Raw genomic sequence first — 9,316 nt, forward strand, 5'->3', positions numbered from 1 at the left:
GTGCTAGTACAGTGCCCCCCCTCTTAATCATGGCCTACCCCCCTCTTCTACTCCCTGAATCAGCTGGGGCTGGCAGTGCTGCAGGGGCAGGAGGAGGATGAGTCAAAGGTGACACCCCCTGCCCTGAATGCAAGCAGCCCCTTGTACTATGATCATCCCTGCAATGAGAGCAGCCTCGAGTCCAACATAAAATAACTCGAAGCTGTGTCAGCCTTCCCCATTCCCTTTTTATCAGGTTTTTCTCTCCACGAATTCAGTTGCAGCTCAGGCATCATCCGTGATAGCACAGAACGAGTAAGGGAAAAATCGCATGAGAGGCTGAACTTTGCAATGCCTCGATTTAGCATCAGCACGTGTTCCCCACCTTCAGACAAGGAGAAACTAAACCTGCGTGTCCACTGCAGTGTGCTTCACTAGTGCCCGGGCTTGCGATCACCCCTTTCAAGAAAGCAGGCACCGAACAGGCAATTGGCTTAAAAAAAAGAACAAAAACTCAGGGGATCGCACCATCAAGTCCGGAGGAAAACAATTCACTCCCTTAAAGTTTTAGACACACTCCGACTCCCAGTAAATATTTATATGGTGCAACAAGCCCTGTCCAGAAACACTCAAGACAGTCCTCATGGGTGGAGCTTACACTCTCTTTAAGACAGACGAACGTTTAAGGGCAGGGCATGAAAACCAAAGGTTTATAGACTGTGGACATGGGCAGCTTACTATAAAGTAAGTCCACCCGTGCTCAGAAAGACCTAGAGAGCTTTTCCATCTCCGCCATCCAACGACACCTACTGCCCTCTATGAAGGCGGCACAGGTCCGCAACTTTTGTTTCCTCCTTGGAGCGGTCACGCCCGTGGGTGATAATCTGACCACCCGGAGATGGGGGAAGCTGTCGCAGGCCTCGGGGAGATCTTCATGAACAGGCACAGACGCCACCGCCCCAGACTCCTTCCTCTCTACAGCCGAAGAGGTGGTGCCGATCGGTCCCCGGATAAGCCACAGCGAACGCCCGTTACACGTGAGCAAATGGGCCGCCTCTGGACCCCCCCCCCACTCCTGCAACAGGAAGTGTCTCTTTTTCCTACTCAAAAGCTAACACAGGTTCACATTCTCCATCTTTTTATGAAAAACTTTTTATCGGTTCAAAGAAAATAGAACACATTGACAGGCCTCCCATGTACAGCAGAGTAACAAAGCTAAAAGGTTTGCAGACCAGCAAGCGTGAATCAGAACAGCAACTTAACTTCTACTGATTTTAAAAACAATTCCATCATTCTAATTTAAAAATAAAAATCCCACTACTGCTTCTTCCTTCATAACCCAAAGTGAACATATAGGAAGTCTCTTACAAATAATAATATATATATGTTTAGATAAGATTTATCCATTTTTTGTTTTAAATCATTGTACTTCTAAGTTGTAGAGAGGTAAGTTGTTAGTATAATTAAAGTTCTCTGCTGTGGTAGAGCAAGTCCGTTGCAGATTTGTACAGCACCGCCCATGGCCGCTTCCAAACCACTTCCACCTTCCACGGAATTGGTGAAGGAAAAAACTGAAAAGTTCAGAAATTGGGCCACTAAGCAAGAGTTAGGAGAAAGTAAAATTAAAAGCCAGGAGAGTTTCTGTTTATATAATCCCCATCATTGAAGAAAAAAAAACAAAACACCAGAAAAAAGAAACAAGAGGGGCTGGTTTTCACATGAAAAGCAATAGTGTGGCTCGTTATTCCTTCTCCGCCTCCGTTGCATGTGTTAGGTTAAGCGTAGATGATCCCCCGTGTGCCTCCTCCTCAATCATGGCAGCGCTGGCCTCCTACCCCTGTGGGAAAAAGCACATCAGACTATAACAGATTATAAAGCCTGGGGATGGGGGCTGCAGAGAAAGGGCAAGATGGCATTCAGCCACTCAAAATGCTTAAATGGGTGACATCTTCCCTACCGGGACTGTAGTTCCACTGTGCGGGGGGCTGGCCCATACAGAGTGCCATGGAAAAACAGAGCTTTTCCCCCTACCACTGCCCCTCACTTCCAAATCAACACACCCCCCCCCCATCTGTCTTATAAAAACACCTACAAAACGTAACAAGGAGGATAAGTCTTACAGAGGCTTGGAGCTGGTTTTCAACTTTTGACATCACTTATCAAGTCAAGATAATTTTCCAGAGGGCATATGCCAGACTAATGGTCAACCTCCCAAGCCTACCCCATTCATTTCACCCTAATAGGCCCAGCAGCAGACAGGTGGGCAGATTTTAAGTACCATGTTAGCAGTGGAGTTGAAAAAAAAAAAAAGAAGAAGTATTAACTCAGTGTAAAGCACCTACTGAAATTTTACAAGATGGCAGCATCTCCTCTCCCTTCCACCTAAATGAAAAGGACGTACAGTGCTGGTCATGTCTGCTTCACCAGTCGCCCATGGAGACTACAATGCTCTGTGCCGCCAACACACATCCACCCCCCTCTCATCCACTCAGCTCCCCCCCCCCCCCCCCACCACCCCCTCGCAAACTTCAGGCCATGATATTCGAGGCTGGGGGCCCCAGATGGACGCTCTCTATGGGAAGAGGGACACGACTGCCATACGATTCCCTGTCATTTACTTTTTCACTCATTCAAGGACGGGCTTTTCTACCAGTGGAACAACGGGCGTCACCTTCCAACCAGGTTATATATTACGCTTACAGCACAAAGTGTAAGAGAGAATACGCCCAAGGGCAGGATCACTCCCAGCAGGCTGCGTCTTCAATTTGGCAAGGCCACCACCGGGTGGGATCCGTTCAGCTGCTGTGGAAGCCCCGTGGTAGGAGGCAGGCCTCCTCCGTGGGGGGGGGGGGGGGGGGGAGACACGGGACAACAGACTGAGCTAGACTGAGATATCAGACCCAGTCAGTTCTGCTGTCTGCTTGATTTATTCCGCCTACCGATCCGCTAAGACCTGCTTCTGAGGCTCTGCATGTTATATTATTTCATAGCGTTTTAGGAAGGGGGTGAAATTTCTCCAAGCTTAATTATAAAAAAAAAAAACAAAAACGTCAAAGATCTAGGACACCTTCTTTAATTCCAGAGTAAATCAAATATCAAACTGCCACCATTGGTGCAAAGTCTGTGTTCTTTTTCTACCCTGGAATTTGCACCAAATTGCAGAGGGAAACTATGCTTGTAGTACCTTTCCCTTGGGAAAGCCGCCACAGGTACTTACATTTTGCCTTTGCTTTTAGTGTACGCAAGATCCGGCATAGATTTGAATCTTCGATCTCCACTCTTTATTCTCTGAACTCGCCCAGCCCCTGCCCGCAGAACTCTGCCCTCCCAAGTCAGCTATAGCATGCGCACCACAGAACCCGTTTAAGTTTATCTTCCGTTAAAATTACGCTGGTAAACGTTTTTGGGGCAATGCCGAAAATACACCTAAGGGGAATGAAAATCAATCCCACTAAATATGGCAACGTTGAAACTGGTGCACATGTACGTCAGCGCGTGCCCAGACACGCACCAATTTTATAATGAGTGCATATTATAAAATAGCCTAGGTGCGCACCGAATTTTGTAAGTAGGTGTGCACTGGATTTGAGCTGCGTGCGTGGGGGAATTTTATAACAAGTGCACGTCCACAACCAGTTGGTCCACCACCTCGCCATCTAAATCAAGGTCCTCCAAACTGCCTTGGTTCTTCAGCCTGCACTCGTCCCGTCACTCCAGCCCCCTTAAAACCCCTCAGGGATGCATGCATTATTTTTTTTTTTTTTCTTAACTTACAAGGTGCTGGGATCTGTGCACAGTCTCCAGCCCCATAGGTAGTTGCTCCTCCCTATATTGCGATATATTTTGTACCCCGGTATAGCACTGTCCCATTGGGTGTCCTCCTTCCACCAGGTCCCTCAGATGCCAACTGGCTATGTCATCATTCACTGCTATACACCAACTCTCCCACCTTCTTTGAAATGTCTGTATGCCAATGCTAGAAGTCTAAGTGTGGGGTTTTTTGGTTTATATTAGCATTCTGCTTTTCAGCTGACAGGGATAATTTGGAATTCTTTGGCTCAGGTGATTCTTGACTTATAAGCACACAGACTACTTTTGCTTTTATTACAACCTCTGTTGGGATGCCCTAACGCCTACTTTATTAGTATCCTTCAAAGATACCTCCCCTCTGTGCTGCTGAGCGACTGTCAGCTTTCCCCTTTGTTCTAGTTTAAAAGCTGCTCTATCTCCTTTTTAAAGGTTAGCACCAGCAGTCTGGTTCCACCCTGGTTAAGGTGGAGCCCATCCCTTCGGAAGAGACTCCCCCTTCCCCAAAAGGTTCCGCAGTTCCTAACAAAACTGAATCCCTCTTCCTTGCACCATCATCTCATCCACGCATTGAGACTCCGGGGCTCTGCCTGCCTCTGGTGACCTGCGCGTGGAACAGGGAGCATTTCAGAGAATGCTACCCTGGAGGTTCTGGATTTAATCTTTCTACCTAAGAGCCTAAATTTGGCTTCCAGAACCTCCCTCCCACATTTTCCTATGTCATTGGTGCCCACATGTACCCATGACAGCCGGCTCCTCCCCAACACTGTCTAAAATCCTATCTAGGTGACGCGTGAGGTCCGCCACCTTCGCACCAGGTGGGCATGTTACCAGGCGGTCCTCACGTCCACCAGCCACCCAGCTATCTACATTCCTAATAATCGAATCACCAACTATGACGGCCGACCTAACCCTTCCCTCCTGGGAAGTAGCCCTGGGAGACTTGTGCTCAATGTGAGAGGACAATGCATCACCTGGAAAGCAGGTCCTTGCTACAGGATCACTTCCTGCTGCACCAGGTTGATGCTCTCCGATCATGAGACCTTCCTCCTCCAAGGCAGCACCAGGTTTGCCAGACTGACATTGGGGCTTGGCTACTATGTCCCTGAAGGTCTCCTCTATATATCTATATCTCTGCCTCAGCTCCCCAGGTCTGCCACTCTAGTCTTGTTCTCAGAACCAGGAGCTCTTTGCACTGGGTACACAAATACACCTCTCACAGGTGAATAAAAAAAAAAAAAATCAGACATGTTTGACATTCAATGCAGAAGACTGGAAGGCCCACCTCTTGCTGCTGGATTGCTGTCTTCATCTTAATTTTGTTGAGTTCTTAGTTAAGTTAGGTTGCTAAGGGAGTATGAATGTGTAAATAAGAGTCCTTTAAATTTATTGGTATATTTGCTATTAATTTGGTAGTGACCTGCAACGGGATAATTAACTCTTGATAAGGCCAGGGGGCAATCCCTTGTTTTAGAGAATCAAGGCTGATTGATTTTTAATGTGAAAGTTGACGACTCCTGCCTGTAAATCACAGGACAAGCTAAGGTGGCTGGGAGGCTTCTCTTACCTTCTTTCCTCCTCCTAAAGCCATCAGTCAACCTTCTCGGTTTTCTTTTATCTAGGAAAAAAAAAAAAATAGCATGTGAAAACAGAGTCCATGCTCAGTGTCTTAGAGTACGAGAGGCATACGCCTGCTATCCTCTACCAGACTACCCGCCTCCACTGACCAAAACTAAGCAGCCAGAAGTTAGCTTGGTGGCTCCGTGGCGTGCTGGGTACCGCCATAAAGAGGGACCTGTGGTTCGATCCCTGCTCAGGTCTGCTACTCCCTGGGATTGGCCAAATATTCACAAGCCTCTAGGGAGAGGAAGTTATAGCCATTGCACAAAGATGACACCTAGTGGCTGGATTTAGGGCTCATGAGTGCAGAGTTCTGCAAGGACCCTCCTGCCCAGCTCTGGCTGAAGACTGTCACCCGCAACGACTGGACCTAAAGTATTCGGGAGGGAGTATAAAATTAGGAAAAAAATATCCACAGGTAACCGAGAATGAAAGTTCACAGCATCAAATCCCAGCTGGATTTGATGGCAATCCAGGAGTGACCTCCTGCAGCACCCACCAGGATCCCAGGACATCCCAGCATGAAAGCATGAGAGACTGGCGCTTCCACAAGGGGTGGAGGACAAATGGCACCAAGGGGTTTTTCAAGCCATCAAAATAGTCTTGTGTACCGACCACTGTTCTACAGCAACAGGTGAACGGGCTGCCCGGACCACGGCAGGGTTTATGAATAATTTAATTTGGAGATTCCTTGCTTTTAATCTCTGATGCGTTATATTTTGAATTTTATATTGGCAGATCTGTTTCAGTTTATCTACGCTTTATTGTGAGTCGCCAAGAGCGATGGATTGGTGGGATAGTTTCTGGATTTTTTACCTGCCTTTCCCAAATGCTGCTGAAGGCGTTGTACAATATTTGCATTCAGGCACAATAAAGTCCCTTCCCCTAAAAACTTACAATCCAAGCAGGTATCTAACGCAGCAGGAAATAGAGGTCCATATTCAGAGGGGGGGGGGGGGGGGGGGGTGTTTGTCTGGTTAGGTTGGTGCCTGGCCCCACAAACCCCTGACTGTGCGACCACTGCTGAGTTATCTGGCTAGGTCAGGAAGCCAGTGAGAAGTTTAGCTGGATAAGTCCGGGGCATTCCAGGGCGCAGATAATGCTGATACTCAGTTACCTGGGTACGTTATTCAGCTGAACTTTACCACTGCGTCAGAGCACTCCTAAAACAAACCAACCTTTCTGGGCTGGCAGATATCTTTAAAACCTAACTGGTTATACTTCGAGACCTTTGTTTTCAGTTATTTTAACTTTCCTGTGAATTCCAACGGTAGTTATTTTTCATTGATTTTTTTTTGTTTATTCTGTTATAATCTGCAGAAGAAAAAAAAAAAATCGGCGGAGAGGCCATTTTTTCCATGAATTGTGTGCGCTCCAACATTGACTTTCCCAGGAAAAATAAAATAAAAACTGAAAATGAAGGCCCCTAGTTATTATTCAGACATAGCTGGATGGGTATAAAAAAGGTTATCCGTGTAACATTAACCCAGATAACTTTAGCGAAAGTATATATAGTGGGAGACTTGTCCCACTGAGCGTTGTGTGTCAAGATATCCAGCTAACCAGTCCAGTACTCACGTCAAAGTGACTTGCCCAAGGTCACAAGCAACTGTGGGAAAAAGCAGGATTTAACCTCTGGCTTCCCCTGGTCCTCAGCTCACAAGCAAGGCTAGGAAACTCTGGTCCTCACGGCCTGTTTTCAGGATATCCACTTAATATGCATGAGATCTATTTGCATGCACCATGCACGCAATTTTACCTCATGCATATTCTGTGTGAATATTCTGAAAGCTTGCAACACCCGAGGTCCGGATTAGCCTGGGCCCCGCTCTAAACCGCTAGGTCTCGACTTCTTAGACTTCCATGCGGCACCTAAACCTGTCGTCAGCCTTACAGATCCCCAAAGCCCCCGAGCTGTGCTCCCCTCTACAGTCACTGAAAACCAAGGCAGTGAGAGGAAAAGGCTAAATTCAAGAGACAGAGAAAGGGGCCCACGAAACGCCAGGCGCTGTGTGTGTGCGCTCGCACGAGTGCCAATAGCTTCTTCTACCTTTCTCTTCTGCTTGAGGCAGGGACTGGAACCCCTCAGCGTTGACAGGAAGCTGAGAAGGTGTTTTCTTTCCTTTCTTTTTCTTGTCTTTTTTCTTCTTTTCTAGTGGTGAGAGAGGTGGAGAGAGAATGTGAAAAAAAAAAAGCTTAAAAGTGGCTCGCACCAACGGGAGCAGCGGGTGATGGCAATTCCCAGCCCCCCTCCCATCTCAGGCTGGAGGCTTCAGAGATCTGACCCCCCCCCCCACCAGGGCCTCCAAACCTGCCTCCCTGAGATTATGAAGTCCCAGACGTGCCCCTTCATTTGCAAAATGCCGATGAGAACCATTTCCCTAACGACTCTCCACCCTATGAGAGTCCTGCCTGAGCCAGCTCACGTCCACTGGGTGGGTCTGGCAGCCAGAAAGAAAAAAAAACTGCAGAGCAATTCCCAAGAGGGCTTTCTCCCCTCCCCCCCACCCTGATTTAATATGAAAATGCCATTTTTCTCAATGTTGGCCTGGATCCACGTCTTTTCTAGAAGAACATTCTGTTGGTTTCTGGTTTGTATACAGATGTGACTCACCTGTAGATTAAACAGTTCAGTAGAAAGCGTGTACATAGAGAATACGTGAGTGGTTTTTGTTAAAGGAAAAAAAAAAAGGCACTAAATAAATACAATTAGAAACATCCTGTCCCTTTAAGGCTCCAGTTCTCTGACCCCTTCTTTCCTTTCAATCCCTGAGGTTTCACAAGGAAGGGGGAGGGGGCGGGGGAAGTAGTCGTCAACTGAACTGCAGATTAAATTTAGTGTGGAAAAGCGCAAAGCGATGCGCGTAGGGAAAAATAATCCCAACTACAGGTACACGAAGCTGGGAGTCGTTACCCCACGAAAAGGACCTTGGGGACAAGACATTAAAACCCTTGGCTTGGTGCATGATGGCGGTCAGAAGAAGCAAGACGATGTTGGGAATGATCGGAAAATTAATGGAGAATAGAACCCCCCCCCCCAGAAAACATCAATCTGGCCTCTGTATAAATGCCACGGTGCGATACTTCAAAGCACTCACGCTCACCGTGGGCCCTGCTGAAATAAAGTCAGCCTGGCTACCCCCCGCTGCAAGCTCACCATTCAGATGTCCTGCACAGGGGCTGCCCAGGGTACCTCAAAGTTATTTATTCTATATGAGGCCGCTCAAGTCATTGCTTCCATCTGAGCTCAATCTACTGTTCCACTATCAACTAAGAGAGGCAGAATTCATTCATAGGATGTTCAAGTACCACCACCCCCTTTACCAGTAACTCACATGGTTTTCATTAATTATTGGTCTATTCCTGACTAATTTTAAACCATTTCATTGTTTAATTCATTTCAATGTCAGATGTGATTTTTTATTTATTACTGATGGCCATTTTTTACTGGCAATTTATAACAAGGTATTGCTGTTAAATATTCTACAATAAATTAGCTGAGCCTGTCTGAAAACGTTTACAGTGTTATATCATTACAGAAAAGAGCCCATAACAGTGTCCCTTGTTATACCTTACCAGGGCGAGCGTGCGAACAAAGGGTTGAAAAACTGTCCAATCTTGAAAAAGACACTTGTATGTTATTTGATTTTGTTACTATATTATTCTGTACTTTATTAGTACTGTTCATTTGTAGTTATGTATCTTTTGAATTACTGAATGTATTGTTTTATTATTTTAATGTCTGATGGGAATAGCAGTATACTAAGTATTAAATCTCAACCAAGCAAAAATACCACCTTCTACTCCTATTTGATGTTTTATTCTTCGGCTTCCTTCACTCTTTCATTCACTGCTTCCCTTTGAGCAACAAAAACTATCATACAGGTCAAGGACTGGCAGTGCAGTCACC

The sequence above is a fragment of the Rhinatrema bivittatum genome, chromosome 18 (assembly GCF_901001135.1).
Source record: "Rhinatrema bivittatum chromosome 18, aRhiBiv1.1, whole genome shotgun sequence".
Lineage (NCBI taxonomy): Eukaryota > Metazoa > Chordata > Amphibia > Gymnophiona > Rhinatrematidae > Rhinatrema > Rhinatrema bivittatum.